This window comes from Anolis sagrei, chromosome 3, assembly GCF_037176765.1.
Source record: "Anolis sagrei isolate rAnoSag1 chromosome 3, rAnoSag1.mat, whole genome shotgun sequence".
In the NCBI taxonomy this organism is placed as follows: Eukaryota; Metazoa; Chordata; class Lepidosauria; order Squamata; family Dactyloidae; genus Anolis; species Anolis sagrei.
The window spans coordinates 37,969,682-37,989,973 of NC_090023.1; positions in this window are offsets into that span (position 1 = coordinate 37,969,682).

Consider the following 20,292-nt stretch of genomic DNA (forward strand, 5'->3'; position numbering starts at 1 on the left):
GTTGCAGAGATCATTTCCAGTTTATTGTTTCTCTTTCTATATAGCTGAATAAAGAAGCCAGGCAGGATTAAGGGTTCCCCACATACACTTTGCTTCCAGTAGGAGAAACTATTGAGAGGTGAAGATCTAGCTTGAGGTTATTTTAATTCACCTTTTCATCATTCTAAAATCCTAGAAAGGCAGTGCATACCCAAGCCCTGTATGATGTAAAAAGTACCAGCTGCTCACTAAAAAGGTTGGTTTTCAGACTTTCTGTTTCAAAATAGTTATCTAACATTTTAGAAGAAATATGTAATCTTAGTGTTATTCTGGATATCTTGGTTTAGTTGTAAGAGGAGGTAGTGGTATGTGTGTTTGTGTATGTGGAGTTTAGCAATAAAAACATAGACTATTTATTACAAATATTAACTTTTAGAGTGGAGCAGACTTGCTTGGATGTTAATGAGCTACATTTTATTGAAGATATTTTAATAAAAGCTCAGGTCTGGATTACTTGAAGAATTCTCACATACAAACCTGCTCATCTTTTGTGATCTTCCAGAAAGGCCCTTCTTTTCCTTTCTTTTCTTTTTTTGCAGGAATTAATGTATTCTCTGAAAAAAATAATGTTTTGTGCACAAAATAAGTTTTATGAAAACTACATGAATGTTGTGTGCATGAATTTTCTCCATGGAAGTCCTAAAATATAAACAAAACTAAAATAATTTCACTGAAACTCTTACATTCTCATGGAGTAGGGAGGAAATTATAATTATTTGTTGTTGCATGCAAGAATATATGGCCATCTATCAGGGGTGCTTTGAGTGTGCTTTTTATGTACTATATTTATATACTGCCTTTCTCACCCCTGAGGGGACTCAAGGTGGTTTACAACATACCAATGGCATGACAGTGGTAGGATTAGATTACCCATATGGTACCGAGACGGTCTTGGTCGCCTTAGTGGATGATCTGCGCCGGGAGCTAGACAGGGGGAGTGTGTCCCTGTTGGTGCTCCTGGACCTCTCAGCGGCCTTCGATACCGTCGACCACGGTATTCTTCTGGGGCGCCTTGCAGAGATGGGACTTGGGGGCACTGCTCTGCAGTGGCTCCGGTCATTTCTGGAGGGTCGTACTCAGAAGGTGTTGCTGGGGGACTCCTGTTCAGCGCCACAGCCGTTGATCTGTGGCGTTCCTCAGGGTTCCATCTTGTCCCCCTTGCTGTTTAACATCTACATGAAGCCGCTGGGTGAGATCATCCGGAGTTTCGGGGTGCGATGTCACCTGTACGCAGATGATGTCCAACTCTGTCACTCCTTCCCACCTGCTACTAAGGAGGCCGTCGAAGTCCTGAACCGGTGCCTGGCCGCTGTAATGGTCTGGATGAGGGCGAACAAACTGAAATTAAATCCAGACAAGACAGAGGTACTCCTGGTCAGTCGCAAGGCCGAACAGGGTATAGGGTTACAGCCTGTGCTGGACGGGGTCGCACTCCCCTTGAAGGCACAGGTTCGCAGCTTGGGTGTGACCCTGGACTCATCGCTGAGCCTGGAGCCCCAGGTTTCAGCGGTGACCAGGGGAGCATTTGCACAGCTTCGGCTCGTGCGCCAGCTGCGCCCGTATCTTGGGAAGTCTGACTTGGCCACGGTGGTACACGCTTTGGTCACATCCCGCCTCGACTACTGCAACGCTCTCTACGTGGGGCTGCCCTTGAAGACGGCCCGGAAGCTTCAGCTAGTTCAGCGCGCGGCAGCCATGTTGTTAACGGGGGCTGGACGCAGAGAGCATACAACGCCTCTGCTGTCCCAGCTCCACTGGCTGCCGATTTGCTACCGGGCCCAATTTAAGGTGCTGGTGTTATCCTACAAAGCCCTAAACGGTTCCGGCCCAAAATACCTTGCAGACCGCATCTCGGCCTACGAGCCCACGAGGGCCTTGAGATCATCCGGGGAGGCCCTTCTCTCGGTCCCGCCTGCCTCACAGGCACGTTTGGCGGGGACGAGGGAGCGGGCCTTCTCGGTGGTGGCCCCCCGGCTGTGGAACACCCTCCCTGCTGAAGTTAGACAGGCGCCCTCCTTGATGGCCTTTCGCAGGAGCCTAAAAACATGGCTCTTTGAACAGGCCTTCAATTGAGGATAGTTAAATTGACAATGGAATGAACTAGGACTACGAATTTCGGCTATGACCCCAGGACTTGACGAAGCGGACTTTTAGTGTAAGTGTATGTTGTGTGGTATCCGTCTGGTTTGTATCGTCTTTATTTGCTGTATATTGTCTTCTAGTTGTTGTTGTTCGCCGCCCCGAGTCGCCTTCGGGCTGAGAGGGGCGGTCAATAAATGCAAGTAATAAATAATAAATAAATATGGTCTCTTACAACTCTATTTATGATTCTGCGTGAAGATTTACAACTCTGTTCCAACCCACATGACTAGAATTGTAGGCAAGGAAAAGCCAAGATTGGAAAGCCAACATTGGCCATACTTCATCTATCATTGCTCATCTCTGCAACTCATTACACATTTGGAGACGAATGTAACAGCAGAATACTTTAATTCTCATATGCTCCATGTGCTATTTAGAACTATGGTACAATGAACATCTTAATTCATACACAGAGCTGATGTCTCCCTCTTGTTCTTATTACCCTTTCAACCATGGATACATAGTTCCAGGAATGCATAGAAAGGCTGCAAAATATGAAGATGCTTCAAGAAGTTTATCCCTGCTCTTTTCCTTACACAACTCCAATTGTATTTGTTTCAAACTGTTCAACTTGAGGATGTCAACAGGATTCTTGGGGAGGCGAGGCCCACCACATGCATCATAGACCCCTACCCATCCTGGCTGATAAAGAAAGCCAGAGGAGGTTTGGCAGAGTGGGTAAAGGTGGTGATTAATGCCTCCCTTCAGAAGGAAACATTCCAGCCAGTTTAAAACAAGCTGTTATAAAACCGCTGTTGAAAAAGCCATCACTGGACCCCACTCAATTCGTCAACTATTGGCCAGTTTCCAATCTCCCCTATTTGGGCAAAATCCTGAAACGTGTGGTGGCCTCGCAACTCCAGGATTTCTTGGTAGACACGGATTATCTGGATCCGGCGCTGTCTGGCTTTAGGCCAGGACATGCTACTGAGACAGCCTTGGTCGCCTTAGTGGATGATCTTCACTGAGAACTGGACAGGGGAATGTGTCCCCGTTGGTTCTGCTGGACCTCTCATCAGCCTTCTATATCGTCGATCATGGTATCCTTCTGGTACGCCTCGCAGGAATGGGCCTCGGTGGTACTGCTCTGCAGTGGCTCCAGTCCTTCCTTGAGGGTCGCTCCCAGAAGGTGTTGCTAGGGGACTCCTACTCGACCCCACGGCCATTGTACTGTGGAGTCCCACAGGGTTCAGTACTGTCCCCTATGTTGTTTAACATATACATGAAGCCATTGGTAGAGATCATCCGGAGTTTCGGTGTTTGGTGTCATCTGTACGCAGATGATGTCCAACTCTGTTACTCCTTTCCACCTGCTACTAAGGAGGCTGTTCAAGTCCTGAACCGGTGCTTGGCCGCTGTAACGGACTGGATGAGAGCAAACATATTGAAACTAAATCCAGACAAGACAGAGGTACTCCTGGTCAGTCAAAAGGCCGAACAGGGCATAGGGTTACAGCCTGTGCTGGACGGGGTTGCACTCCCCCTGAAGGTGCAGGTTCGCAGTTTGGGAGTGATCCTGGACTCATCGCTGAGCCTGGAACCCCAGGTCTCGGCGGTGGTCAGGGGAGCTTTTGCACAATTAAAACTTGTGCGCCAGCTGCGCCCATATCTTGGGAAGTCTGACTTGGCCACGGTGGTCCACACTCTGGTTACATCCCGTATAGACTACTGCAGTGCTCTCTACGTGGGGTTGCCTTTGAAGACTGCCCGGAAGCTTCAACTAGTCCAACAAGCGGCAGCCAGATTACTAACAGGAGCGGGGTACAGGGAGCATACTACTCCTCTGTTGTGCCAGCTCCACTGGCTGGCAATTAGCTTCCGAGCACAATTCAAAATGCTGGTCTTGACCTATAAATCCCTAAACGACTCTGGCCCAGTTTACCTGTCCAAACGGATTCTCCCCTATGAACCATCAAGGTTGTTAAGATCTTCTGGAGGGGCCCTGCTCTCGGTCCCACCATCCTCGCAGGTGCGTATGCTGGGGACAAGGGACAGGGCCTTCTCGGTGGTGGCCCCTCGGCTCTGGAACTCTCTCCCACTGGAGATTAGAACTGCCCCTTCCCTCCTGACTTTTAGAAAATTGGTGAAAACTTGGCTCTGGAATTTAGCATTTGATGAGTGAGTCAAGAACTTCTGGCCACACTGACGGATGGTAATGAATTGTGATATCCTTTGGACGACTTGGTTTTATGTAATTATATGATTGCTTTTAATGTATTTTATGTATTAATGTGTTTTATGGTGTAATGTTTTAAACTACTGTTTTTGAATCATGTTGTAAACCAGCCTGAGTCCCTCTCTAGAGTTTGAGAACGGTATATTAAAGTTCTAAATAAATAAATAAATAAATAATATTTGTGAGGAACCTCTGGATAAGGTCAAAGGGACCTTGTGAATCAGCCTTAACATAGGCTGATTCACATGGTCATTCCTCCTTCCTATCTGCATATCTATAGTAGGTAGCATCAGCTCATCACATCATTCTAGCATTTGATGTAAAGGAATTGTCCTTGCTGAGGCTTCAGGGTGGTGGAAGGCAATAGCATTAAATATTGCACACAAAGAATGAGATAATGATGACCAGCATTACAATTTTATTGCTCTGGTAAGGTATAGACTATCCCTGAGGGCTGTTTCCAGTAGTCTTCTGGCAATTTGTTTACCAGCTCAGATTTGTGAACTGTTTTGAAGCCCTCACAGAAATCAACTTTGATTTTGCATCCTATTGTGCATTTGTGATACAGTTCAGCGAACATTGGGATGACACTTTGCGACTGTGTGTGTGCTTGGAAGAAGTGAAGGGAAGCTTACAATGACAACAAACAGAACATGAAGAGAAAGGAAGGAATTCAAGCTGTCAGCTTTCCTGAAATATATACATTGATAACTTGCAGACTTGTGTCTGTGCCAATTTATATGAAAACCAAGATAATATTATTTTTAGAAATACATATTTAAATGAGTTGCACATAAACTACTTGCACAGTCACTTGTAATGTTTGCTTAGGTTACAGGATCATATTTGCAGGATCATATTTAAAGCTGAAGCCTTACATGAATAGAAATATAAATAAGACTTCCATATCCATTCTAACAAGGTAGCCAAGACAATCATCTACTTACTGATGCAATTTAACATGTCTCTCATACATCACGTAACTCAGGCAAGAGTGCTGAATTTATAGGAACAATTACTCTTAAAAAGCAATCAGAATCGATTATGTTCACATATAACATTCTTTTCCTGTATGCCAGGTGTGAGCCAGCATCAACCATCTATTATCCCCCCTCCCACAAAAAAAGCATTCTTATTGGCAAAACAAGAAAAAAATGATGAAGAATTTGGGATTTGAGGATTTTTAGTTTTGTTTCTAATTTTTAAAATATCACAATCTCACAACCTCTGAGGAAGCCTGCCATAGATGTAGGCAAAACATCAGGAGAGAATGCTTCTGGAACATGGCCATACAGCCCAAAAAACTTACAACAACCCTTGATTCCAGCCATGAAAGCCTTCAACAATACATTTAAAATATCAGTTATCAGTTTTTAAAATAAGTGAGTCATAATTCTAGTTGTGACTGTATCTTGCTTTCACCTTAAACTTTTATTGTGCTTTTGAATACTTATCACACAAAGCACGAATAAAGCTGCACACAAAGAGCTTGTATACATTTGTATACATATACACGTACAAGCATGTCCATATCATTCGGTTAATAAGAGCTCGTAGAGGTTGCATGTAGTTTTGCCTAATGCAAGATTCTCTATCAAAGCAACAAAGTAATTTCAAAGGAATCTAAAGGAATCTTGATAAGATTTGTAAAATTCCCTGACATGTGCACACTAGATCCTTGGGGAGTTATTATATTGCTGCAAAAGAAAAGAACAAGATATATTTCTTGTAAGACAAGATATTCAATGAGGTGACCAATGCAATTTCTACTCCAAATCAAAGTCTGAAACCATTTTGAAATAGATCTAGAAAATCAGTTTCATCTGGGAAAATTTGAAGTTATTCTATAACCACTTCCTTGAAAACTGTGTCCCATTTGACAGATGGGTAGTAAGATAATTTGGCTAGACAGTTTGGAGAACTACTTTTTATAAAAACTGAGAAGCAAAGATAGAAAGGATAATTGTGTTCTTACGTATACACTTATTTTGAAAAGTCACACTTTGTAAAGTTTTTTTTTGTTTAAAAACTGTTTTACTTAAGTGGATTAAAATTATTCTTTTCTCTTACCCTGGTTTTAAAAGCCAACCAAAAGAGAGCTTTGGAAATGCATGTTAAAAATGTTAAGAAAGGGGAAGTCAGACTTTATTCCATTACTGAGAAAAACAGATCTAAAAATAGAAAACTGTGATAAGCCACTCCATTAATGGAAAACAATTTTAAGTTATTTCCAAAGGATTTCAATTTATTTGCAAAGGAAATGTTAGGGGTTTGGGAGTTTTTCTTCATACTCTTCTGTTGAACAAATGAAGAGAGCTAATAGATCTCTGTATGTTTTTGAACTGTCTGACACTGGATGATGGGCATTGGTTCTGATGGTTAACTACCTATTTTGAACTCTTACAAAATATTCCAAAATGCCTCTATTGGCAAACATTAATGACCTAAGATAAAAAAAAAATAATAAAGGTATTGTTTTGTTCACAGAAGTGTCTTTCAGTATTAGATGCTTCTTTGGGATTAGTGTTGTCTTGTTACAAAATTGCATTTTTCTCTTCTATATAAAAAAACTTTCATTTTTTTTCATTTTAAAATTTTGTTTCTATGTCACTTTTTATGAGGGGAAGGGGGTGATATCAAATTAATTCTCCACAGAAAATTGTGTCCAGTTTTTCCCCCCAAAATACCCAAGTACTTTTCTCTAGATTCACATTTTAACTGATTTAGCTGTCCGAACATCTTTTTTTCTATGATCCACTCCAGAGGCTAAGATCATCAGAGGAGGCCCTTCTTTCAGTCCCACCTCCCTCTCAAGGGTGACTGATGGGGACAAGAGACAGAGCCTTCTCAGTGGTGGCCCTTCATCCCATGGAATTCCCTCCCCAGTGAAATTAGATCTGCCCCCTCCCTCCTGGCCTTCAGAAAAAAAAGCTAAAGACATGGCTCTGGAAGCAGGCTTTTGATCAATAATGGGAGCATTGCAATAAAAGACTTTAAATTAATTTAATGATGACACAGACTGGCTCTGGAATATAGTCTCGACTATGTGATTTTAATCATTGTTTTATTGTTATGTTTTAATTGGTTGATTTTAATGCTTTAGTTTATATGTTGATTGAATTGTTGCCTTTGTAAAGTTGCCTTGAGTTCTCATCAGGGTTGAAAAAGATGGAATACAAGTATGGTAAATAAATAAATAAAATAAATTTCTTCTTGAACAGGAATTCTGGCAACTGTATGCCTTAGGGACTGGCTTGGTGTGATGGTTAATTTGTATCTCATCTGAAGGTCCTTGACTACCTAAGAACAATGAAACACCTTGGATTTTTACTTTTACTAAAAGGTCCTGGTCAGAGATATGGTCTATCTATTCAACTATCTTCCATAGGGATGGAATTAATAGTAAAAAAAATACATTTGGGACCTATTCTGTGCAAAATCCATACATGAGTGATTTGCATAAACAGCATTTTTCTGCATAAGAAGCACCTTTCTTCCTTTGCAGGGATAAACATTTCTGCATAAACCATTTTCTGTGCAGAAAATGCTGCTTCCTGCACCTAACAATGTTGTTTTCTATACTAAACAAGGCTGGTGAATTTTACACAAATAAGTCCCAAATTGCCTTTGGACTTTACAAACTGTGTGGCTGTCAAAGGCTTTCTCACAATGGGAAGAAAATTAAAAAAAATAAGCATTGCTTCCCTTGAGAAGAAACTTAGTAAAAAATTACACCTCTAATCTTCCATTTGTTTGCTTGGAAAGCATTAATAGATTGGTCAAGCATATATTTTAGGGTTGATTCAGTTTCTGGTGGTGCATACGAAGTTCCAAGTTTGCCCTATTCGGAACAAAAGTTGAAAGTTTTTACATATTGATATAACTTATTTGAATTTCAGCTTTCCATCAGAATAAGAAATAATTACCTAACAGTTAAGGACCCAGACTTAAAGTTAAGTCCACTTTTAGGAACATAAAGCTATTGGGATTTTTTTTTCTTAACTTCATTTTCAACCAACCACTGTGAGGTTTCACAATCCTGAGAGTGAAAAGATAATACTATCATGCTTGTCCACAGCAATAATCTTTCCTCTTTGCACAGAGTAGCATATATTGTGCAAAAAAGCATATTTCTTACACAAAAAATCCTAAATTTTCAAAAAAAAAGTTCTAAAAGATTAAAAAATGAAATGTGCATTTTTAACACTTAGTAGTTTGGGAAATTTTACTTTTTTGTCTTTTGTTTTGATCTTATTGATGAGAATAACAACAGCAAAAGGAAATATTTACATTGTTACCAGAAATTCCACAACATTATTGCCTCAATGCCTACATATGACCAATCTGCCCTAATTTCAACCAACTTTCATGTGAAATTCTCTGTAGCTCAATTCATTCTGAGTGGGAGAAAAAGTATTTATTATGATACATTTTGTTTCAGCCAGTATAACATATCTGAAAAAAAAGAAAGAAAATAGAATAAACCTTACCATCTTTTGAAGAACTATGATGTACAAAAGAAACACAGTCCTTTGATTGTCAGTATGTTGGATCCATTCAGGGGAATCATACCCCCCCCCCCCCACAAATATGGAAGAACGATTGAAATTTATATTGATATCAAGAAACACAAGAATAATGCATTAAGCTTTATCTGAAACTGTAACCCTAATGCAAGGTATCAGCTTCAATCTATACCAAACCACCCAATGTAAGGCTCTTATTGTTTTTTTTAAAGTGTTGATAAAGGCAAAGGAAAGGTTATATTTCTATAAATTTCAGGAACTTGAAAGTGCTTGGATTACATATTCTTTGAGTTACCTTCTATTTATGTGATTATATGATCCAGGTGGCTCCTCCTCCTTTGCGCCAGACCCTTGATGGTCATGGTCATGACATATAGTCTCTCTGTGAAAATTCTGGTTCTTTCTTTCTTTCTTTCGCCACCTAAGTTAAAATCATAATAACCTCCTCTGAAAATAAATTCCATATATTAAGTATATATATTGTGCACTGAGGTTTGTTGATTTTGTGAGGCTAATTGTGAAGATGTAATGTACTTTCTGAAAAAATTGCTGTACAAATGATCAATAATATTAATATATTACTCTCTCTCTCTTTTTGCTAAAACTACTCACAATGCTTCATCAAGCAAGTCTTTTATTTGAAAAAGTCTGGTTTTATCCACATGACTCCCTGAAAGGTATAATTTAAGATATTCAATACCCTTGCCCTTCAAATAAAAGAACTATCCATTTTAGTTGTTTGGGTAGTTATTCTGAAATATCATGAATTATTTTCCTGAATTTATAGGTCCACATAAATCTATAATTTTCTAGCTAACATGAATCCCTTTGCAATTATATTGTGATATGTATATTATCTCAGAAATGGATGTTATTCTATGTATGGGATGTGTCAACTGCTTTGAGAAGAATACCAAACTACATCATTGGTTTTGGATTATTTTGCTCAGTTTTGCTTAAGTGATACCAATGCCGAGTATATTTACAATCTAGTTTTCTCATGATGAACCCTCCTCACCCTGGAATAACCTGATCATCTTGAACAGCTTACAGAACTTTAAGAAGAATTAAGACATCAGGTACTAGCATATGGCAGAATATTTGAGATATATATATGATTAATAATGGGAACATAAATTGATGATGTGTGAAAATGCAAGGGATTTAAAGCTATTGTCAAGACCCAGAAGCCTCAAAAATGCCAAACACAGTATAAAAGGTCCAAACAAAGGTTTATTAAACACAAAAAAGGCTTAGAGACACTTACCTCAGTGCCTCTAGCACAAACTAAGAGTCTATAGCAATTGCTAAGCAAAAAACCCAACTTAAATATAATCTGGATTATACCGGAGTATAATCTGGGATAACAAAAAGTTACAGCAATCTGCTTGACATTCAAAAGGTCCAAAAAGCACAAGAAAACAAGGTGGGAGCATGCAAAATTGATGTCCAAAAACAGTCTGAAGTCCAGGCACGTCCAAAATGAGATGAAGCTGTCCAAAAAGCGAAGTCGTCGTCAAAACACAGTCCAGAGTCAAAGGGAAGGTTGAAGTCAGCACTTACGGAGTTCCAGCCAGAAGTCATGGAAACAGAGAGATCTGTAGTCCAAGCACCCAAACTTGAGAGGCATGGCAGTAACAAAGATCCAAACCCAATAAGACACTTTGCCTTCTGCAAAGACTCATTGCATTCAAACCAACTTGTATCCTATAACTCCTCACTAGAGGATGAACTGCTCCCCACCCTTTCATCATCACTTTCAGCTTCCCCATTCCCTGCAGCTGAGCACTGACGCCCATCCCTCCACCTTTGCCAGTGTCTTTCAAGACTTAAGTCTTCCCAAGTGTTCCCAGATTGCCAGTCCTCTGCAAACCCCTCAAAGTCATCACTAGATGTAGACTGAGTACAGATGTCCCTAATCTTCTGCACACGGGTCCAGTCTAAAGCATCCTCCTCCCCATCGTCACTCCCAGTCCCATCAGTCCTTTCAAAACCCACAAAGTCTTCATCTTCTGTTGGAGCGCTAAATATATCACAGATATGCTTCCTTTGGATCTTCTCATCTGATTCTTGTTCTCGAGTAGCCTGCTTAACTCCTGTTATGGTTCAGCACCAACTTGATGGGAATGATGGGAATGGGAGTGAGGAGTCTGCAGATGGGATTGAGACTAGTGCAGATGTGGGCTCTCAGCTTTCTTCCCATGAATTTAGAGACAGGCAATTTAGAGACAGGCCTGTGTCTTCAATGTCTTCACAAGATCGGAATGTGGGTGATAAGACAGTTGCTGGGAAGCAAGGTCAGACGGTCGGTGGGATGCAAGGCCGCGCAGGACAGGTGGTGCGAAGGAGTGCGCGGCTGGCAGAGAAGTGTTGACCTCATCTGTGGGAAAACTGCTCGTTAAGGCTTGTTTGATGTTTGCTGCTTTGCTGTGAAACCTATAAGTAATCTGCCTGGACAGGGATCCTGTGTTAGTTAAACGTTGCAATATGGCTTGCAGTAGCCCAGTCGGGGCTAGGGATTTAGCAACGGCCTGCTTCGTGTAACCTTAAGCTGCTTCCTGGTTTGGGGCTTCTTGTTTTGCTTCATGTCTTCTGCTTAAACTTCCAAGGAATATATTGGACTTTTTACTTTGTAACCACTGAATCTTTTACTGTTTTACTTTGATTGTTTCAATAAACTTTTTACTTCTCAAGATTGGCTGGTTCTGGCAGAGAAAGCAAGGTGAATCTATTCTGAGGCACAACAACTCCCCTGCTTTCCTCTCCTTCCCCCATTTCTCAATCTGAGAAACCCTCAAAGGATTCTGAATCAGTTGGAGCCATGAATATGTCTCTAATCTGCTTTCACTGCTGCTCCTCCTCCAACACCTGCGCAGCCTTCTTCTCCCTTCTACCAGTAGTAGTAACGTCATTATCACGCTGTACTACAACAGCTATCTCTAGATCACATGTGTCAAATTCAAGGCCTGCAGGCTGAGTTTGGCTCATCATGCCATTTTATGTGGCCTACCAGATGCTGGAGTACAACTCTTGTATTCCTCATCAAGAGAAATAATGACTAGAAGTGATGGAAGTTGTGATACAGGAACATCTGGAAAGCTGCAGTTTATTCTGCTTCGTCAGGATAGTAGGGTTTGAATTTAGATACAAGGCTTATAGATATGATGCCTGACTTTAAAATGTCCTTTAACCTTTACCCAAACCTCAGAGTGCTACTGGGTTGCAGTACCCATTATCCCCAATCCACATGGCAGATATTGAGAAGTGATGGGAGTCGAGGTTCAATAAACCTGGTCCCTCAAATTGAAAAAAAAACTGAAGAATACTGTCTATGTCCACTATGTTAAAAAAAACCCTATAGTTGTCCCTCAGTATCCACAGATATTCCATCCATGAATTTAATGATCCTTTGAAGGCAACCATAAGGTTGATGTGGCCCTAGATGAAAATGAGGTTAACACACCTGCTCTAGATGATGACACCGATTATGACAACATCAGGTAAAAAAATCTTGGCTATACAAATTCCTCTCTATACTGAGGACTTCTTTTTTCATCCTGCCTTTAACAGCTGGTGATATAATGAGGATGTAGTTAGTTTAATGCACTTCTTTCATTCTATAACTATTGAAGATTGCATTCCATATGCCAGATTGGAGCAAAAATCCTTTTTTGCAAATAAAAAAAAGATCCCTACCACCTCCCTTATTGTTATAAAACATAAGAAAAACCATGTTGACTTTGATTGAGGTCCTGTCTGTTCAAACATTCTGTTCACACTGAAGTCGACCAGTTGCCTAAGGGGAAATGGCAAGCAGGACTCACGTAGAACTACACACCCCACAACAAGTGGCATTAAAGGCATTTACCTCTGCCTTTAATGCCAGCGGTAAATGTATGCAAAATACTTTTGTGACTCTTGTGAACTTTTTAGGGGGGAATCCTTTATGCTTCCTTTGATTGTTCCTCTTGGTCAAATATTGTCCTACATCTTTAGAAAAAAGATGATAAGAGTGCAGCTGTGCACTTACCTTTCAGTATTGCACCTTGTAGCACAGTATTATAGAATAATTTAGCTTGTATGGACATGTAACACTTGGACAAACTGGTTTGCTTTGAACATGCAGTTTAGAACATACACTTCAGGCTTTCAAACAACTACAGAATGTGAGAATACACACAGGAAACGGGAAAGATGGATGCCAGTTTGAGTCAGAGCCAGCTCAGAAACAGGAGGTGTGGGAGAAATGGCCAAATGATGTATTTAAGTATTTAGCCACAGTTGCAAGGAGGAAATCGTAGACAGGCCAGACCGGAACAATTGTTAATTGCTGATTTTCTGGGCATTCTAGCATGCAGACACTCATTCCTGTCTCTTCCCTTGCTTAAGTACAAGGGAGGGGGCTGAATGAGAGAATATAGAAAGGAAAGCCGTTTTTTTTTTTTTGGTGCGGGTATTTTAATTTTTTCTCCAGAGATGCACATTTGCAGATTTATGCATTCAATCTGTCTCCCAGGGTTTGGGGAGGAGTATTTGGGGGAGGGGGCATTCACAGCTGAGACTCTGTTATCAGAACATACCAGCTACAGGAAGTGAAAGTTGGTGCCATTGCCTGCTATGAGTGGGCAGAGCAAGACTAACAAATATTATTAGACACAGAAGACCAAAGAGGAGAACCTCTACTTACTCAACAGGCTTAGCACTATAGACCTGCTCTAGAACTTGGCTTATCACAACACTGGATTAATAAATGCCTATGTCCCAATAAACTGAGAGGCAAACTGCAGTAAAGGTGCAATTTATCATATATTTCATTCTTACAGAAAAGAATGAATAATTTTACTATTATTTTCCTTATAAGAGAAAATAATTGAAATTGTGAAGTATTTGAAGATCACTTGTGTTTTAGCACTGGTCTTCAAATGCAGATGGTTCTTTCGGCTATGTTATTGTCTGTATAAAATTTCTGTGCAAAAAAAAAATTGTAGGCAAAATTGCTGTTTTCATTGCCCATAAAATGTTTCTGTGCAAAAACAAAAAAAAAAAACTTGTACATTTATCATACAGAACAATTCCCAATCTGTGGGGTGTATTCCTCCCCTAAGATTTTTTATCAGGGCTTCCTAACATTCAGGAAACTGATTTATTGAGTATTTTGGATTTTCCTTTGCACATATTGTTTACATAGAGATTTAAGAAGATCCTGAAGGGTTTTTTTTTTAAAGAGGAAACAGAAGAGAGACAAAGAATGCTCACAGGTCTTCTCATGCACATTAAGACACACTTCTGAAAGCATGGTTAACCATCTTAAGATGACTTGTAAAAATTATGATGACAATGAAGGGATAGGAAAGAAATGGTTAGAATCTTGTTAAGACACTGCACTAACACTATAAATTCTTGTGCAAGTAGTCACACTGTTTTTGAAATTATATGGATGTATTTCCTAATCTGTGAGCTGCTGAACTTGCTGACCAAAAAGTTGTCAGTTCAAATCTGAAGGGTGGAGTGAGCTCCTGCTGTTAGGCCCAGCTTTTGCCAACCTAGCAGTTCAAAAACATGTAAATGGGTTAATTAATAGATACTGCTTCTACAGGAAGGTAACAGCTGTTAGACACCCTGGACAACCCTGCATCTTTGGCTTAGAAATGGAGATGAGACCCACCCCCCCCCCCACCCAAGAGTTGGACATGGTTAGACTTATGATCAGGGGAAACCTTTACTTTTACCTTATTTGCTAATCTATCCACATTTTCACAAGCACACGCTGATTGCCCTCTCTGTCACTTATCATCATCATCATCATCATCATCATTATCTATATATATAAATTTGTTAGGGGCATCCAACGAGGAAACAAAACTCAAAAAACCCCCAACGAAACTTAACCAAAATTCCCATGCCCATAACACAACCCACAAGGTACAAACATATCTACTCAAAATGAAAAACAACACAACAACACACTCACAAAACGGCAAAACAACAAAACTCAAAAATCCCCCAACGAAACTTAACCAAAATCCCCGTGCCCATAACACAACCCACAAGGTACAAACATACCTACTCAAAATGAAAAACAACACAACAACACACTCACAAAACGGCAAAACAACAAAACTCAAAAATCCCCCAACGAAACTTAACTAAAATCCTCGTGCCCATAACATAACCCACAAGAAACAAACATACCTACTCAAAATGAAAAACAACATAGCAACACACTCACAAAACGGCAAAACAACAAAACTCAAAAATCCCCCAACGAAACTTAACCAAAATCCCCATGCCCATAACACCACCCACAAGGTACAAACATACCTACTCAAAATGAAAAACAACATAGCAACACACTCACAAAACGGCAAAACAACAAAACTCAAAAATCCCCCAACGAAACTTAACTAAAATCCCCGTGCCCATAACACAACCCACAAGGTACAAACATATCTACTCAAAATGAAAAACAACACAACAACACACTCACAAAACGGCAAAACAACAAAACTCAAAAATCCCCCAACAAAACTTAACCAAAATCCCCGTGCCCATAACACAACCCACAAGGTACAAACATATCTACTCAAAATGAAAAACAACACAACAACACACTCACAAAACGGCAAAACAACAAAACTCAAAAATCCCCCAACGAAACTTAACTAAAATCCCCGTGCCCATAACACAACCCACAAGGTACAAACATATCTACTCAAAATGAAAAACAACACAGCAACACACTCACAAAACGGCAAAAGAACAAAACTCAAAAAAACCCCAACGAAACTTAACCAAAATTGCCATGCCCATAACACAACCCACAAGGTACAAACATATCTACTCAAAATGAAAAACAACACAACACACTCACAAAACGGCAAAACAACTGAGCATGCGCATTGGTGCCCAGCCGCAAGTTCCATCGCGCGCGCACATGGCCTTCCGGTCAACGTTCCCTCTGCGGAAACCATGCCCACTCCAAGCCCCGCCATGCCGCTTCCCGCACACACACACACCCTGCCGCACACACACACGCAACCCCACGCTCCATCACTCCCCCCGCCGCCGCACACACACACGCAACCCCACGCTCCATCACTCCTCCCACCGCCGCACACACACGCAACCCCACTCCCCCCGCCGCCGCACACACACACGCAACCCCACTCCCCCCGCCGCCGCACACACACACACAACCCCAGGCTCCATCACTCCCCCCGCCACCGCACACACACACGCAACCCCACGCTCCATCACTCCCCCCGCCGCTGTACACACATGCAACCCCACGCTCCATCACTCCCCCCGCCGCCGCACACACACACGCAACCCCACACTCCATCACTCCCCCGCCCCAATCTTACCTCCTTTTACTTCAGGCCACCTCCAAACCCCACCCCGCCCCTTCCCGCCCTGTCAAAATCTAGGAAAGACAGGAAAGAAGGAAAGAAGGAAGAAAGAGAAAGGGAGGTAAAGAAAAAGGGGGAAGGAAGGAAAGTTAGAGGAAGAAGAAAAGGAAAGAAAAGGAAAGATGGAAGGAAAGAAAAGAGAGACAGCAGAAGAGAAAGAAAAGGGGGGAAGGAAGGAAAGAGATAGAGAAAGAAGAGGAGAAGGAAAGATGGGAAGGAAGGAAGGAAGGAGGGAGGGAGGGAGGGAGGGAGGGAGGGAGGGAGGGAAAGAAGGAGAGAAAGAGGGAAGGTTGGCCACAGCAATGCGTGGCGGGTAAAGGTTGTTATTTCTATTATTATTATGATGATGCTATTGTTCCTATGAGACCCTTTTAGGGGGAATGGGAGAGGTGTCAGGTCCCAGAGGCAATGCATTGCATTATTGTTATTGTTATGATGGTGGTGAAATAAAAGGAAATAAAAAGTGAAAGAAGGAAGCAAACAGGGAGGGAAGAAAGGCAAAGGAAGAAAGGGGGAGGGAATGAAGGAAAGAGAGAAGGATGAAACCAAGTAGTGAAAGAAGGAAAGAAAGAAAGAGGGAGAGAAGGAAGAAAGTAGAGAAAGGGGGAGGAAAAGGGGGAAGGAATAGGTAGGGACCTCTCTTTCATAATAGTCCAGATATCTACCTCAACTTTGATAAGTTTTACTATAGGCCACAGCAACGCGTGGCAGGGCACAGCTAGTTATTATTATTATTATTATTATTATTATTATTATTATTATTATTATTATCTTGGCAGGAGTTGTTTAACTGGGGAGCTCAAGGCTTCAGCACCCATTTTGCCATTAGGCATGCAAATGTGAGGCCAAGCATACCTGTACTAGCAAATATTTAAAATGTGATACAAAGAGATGGCATCTATACAGATTAGTTTGGAGTTTAAAAGTTTTAGTGATACTTATTTAATTTGCAAGTCCTCTCAAAGTACCCCCTCCCCAGCCAGAAAACACAAGATGCAGTGAGATACAGATAGCACTAAATCCAGTGTATAGCTTCTCTAGTTTGTCCATTGGGTTAATAGTATGTAAATCTGGTGGTAACATAAAAAACATGATGGTAATTTTCATGTATCATTACCTTTCTGAGTTTTGACAAATAAAGGGCGTTTCAAAAGATGGATCAAATTTGAAGTCGCTATATCTCTGCAACCACAAAGCCACCCATAGATTAAGCTTTTACCACTTGAAAGGATTGAGCATAAAGTCAACGTGTTCATTGCTAGATGCCTCTTCCAGTGCACAAACAACTCTAGCCTCAGTCATGTGAAAAATGGTGACCCCACAACAGAAGGTCCAATGAGATATTCTCAATTTGTGGGGTTATTTTTTTAGACATGTTTCTGGCTTTAAATGATTATTAAAACCTGATAATATGATAACTCATCAAACCGTTTGTGTGTGTGTGTGTGTGATTGTAAACATGTTGCCATGAAATATACTATTATTTATTTATTTATTTATTTACTTCACTTGTATATCACTTTTCTCACCCCAGCGGGTGACCTAAAGTAGTATCCTACTTAATTATGGCAAAATTTAATGCCTCACACACAGAAGCCTAACATACTATGAAATTCAGTTCATCGATTTGAAACACCCTGAATAATCTAGTACTATATGGATGAGAAACTTTCTCTGCATAACATGCCATTGATATACATGGAGGGAGGAATAAATTGACAGTTACACTCAAGTGAAAAGAGAGACATCTTTCAAAGTACAGACTTCCCTGCCTGTCCAGTTTGGAAATCAAAGATGAAGACATACAATGAGTCAGTGGGCAGCTGATATATTCCATATCTTTTAAGTTTTTCTCAGAGAAGTGCCACGTCCCAACTAAGGAGAGATGCTTTGAACTTGTGTATTGTCATTAGTTAGGACAAAGCATGCTTTCAAAGACTTTCTTCAGTTTCTTTATTTGTTGAGACCTTGAAGGTCAGGGTTATTGGCCAATTTCTTGTTACTAAATAATAATAATTTTATTATTATATCCCACCACCATCTCTCCGAAGGGACCTGGGACAGCTTACAGATAACACAAAGTGCCTAAAAACGAACATAAAAGTGAACACAATATAAAATACAATAAAATAAGACACATGCACATATAAAAACATCAATGAAATCAAGCTGCATTTCTCTAACCATGGTGGTAAATTATTGGCACCATGGCTGGGGTGTAAACATTGGAATAAAATAAGTGCCAGCTGCAGTAATGGAGAGAAGGCATGGGATAAAGTGCGGGATGTGCAACTACTATGTAGGACAACTAGGGGCTAAATATTCTCAAAGGCTAAATATTCTTCAAGTCCCTATAAAAGGAGGATAGTGTTGGGGCCTGTCTAATCTCCATGGAGAGGGAGTTCCAAAGCCAGGGGGCCACCACTGAGAAAACCCTCTCCCTTGTCCTCATCAACCGCACTTGTGACAGTGGCAGAACCAAAAGGAGGACCTTCCCTGCAGATCTTTGAATGCATGTCGGTTCATAGAGGGGATGCAGTCACAAAGATAGGCAGGACCTGTGCAGTTTAGGGCTTTATGGGTGATAATTATAATTAGTACTTTGAATTGGGACCAGAAACTTGGCAGCAGCCAATACAGCTGCTTTAATAGAGGCATCGTGTGCTCCTATGGCCCTCCCATTTGAGAGTATGATTTTTTTGTAATGTTGTGGAAGATCATGGAATGTTTACCACTGTCTCCAGTGTTCTATCTAATTATCTATCTATCTTAGATGAAATACCAGTTATAAAACTACTTTATATAGCAGAGAGCCTAACTGGATTCTAGTTTTAAAAGGGGTAAGCAAACCACCTGTGAATATGTTTGCCTTCCTGAACAATGGTTTTATATCTCGAGGACCTATTTTTGTGTGTGATAAAATGATTGTGGCAACATTAGAGTTTTCTTAAGTGTTATTCTCAATTATTGGATAGATTGTTTTAGATCTTTTTATAATTGTGCATGTATCATTTATTTTTCATTTAAGACTGTTGACATCTAGATTGATTAAGAATGGTTTCCTGTTGTAGAGCATAGTCGTTTCTTAATTGTATATTGTTACTGACTCAAAAGGAAAAGGACAATTATATTTTATTATTTTATTTCAAAAGATAAGCACTTAAATATGTGCATGCATGTACACCCACCTACATACAATTCCCAAGGTTATAAAATATATTTTTTGAAAAAGCCATTTCATCCTGAAAATACAACTGAATGTTCTTTTGTGCTTGGGTTCTTTCATGCTACACAATTGTAGTAGCATAGTTTATATTAAATGCCATAGCAACAACCTACGCTATCCTGGGTTTGGACTTTGATGAGGTGCTAGAACTATCCAACAGATAATTTGAAAAATCCAAATCCTAAATCTCTTCTTGAACTGTGGCTACCAGGATTCCATAGAACAGAACTATGGCAGTTAAAGGAAGTTTTCATACCTGTCTGTTGTTTCATTGCAATAGTGTTGTTTCAACAAACAGAAATGCCATTATTGGAATGGTGTCTTTCACCTCTCAACACATATGCAAGATGGTATCATGTTGTTAAGAATTCTTGTGATCAGTCTTCTGTATAGCCTTGCTGCCTATCCATGTGCATGCACTCTGTTTTTCCCATTTCTCTTTATTTTTCCCTATTTTTCTGCAATTGCACAGTTGCACAAACCTTCCTCTGCTCCACTGTATGAGAACCACAGTAGAAGAAATTATTGCATATGTAAATGTGGTAGAACAACAGAAATATTAGATATATTGACAGGTTTTTCCTATAGTTTAAAAGAGATTATCCAAGCGCAATGTGACAGCCGCAGTGTCTTCAACAGGCACTGTTATGCTGCTGTAGTTGCAATTCAGCAACATTGTGTGACAAAGTCCAAAGTAGACTAAGAGTGCTATAACTGTGAAGGGTGAAAAGGGCTCCTGGCAAGCCTGCCTATTCAAAAAAACTTTGCAGATTA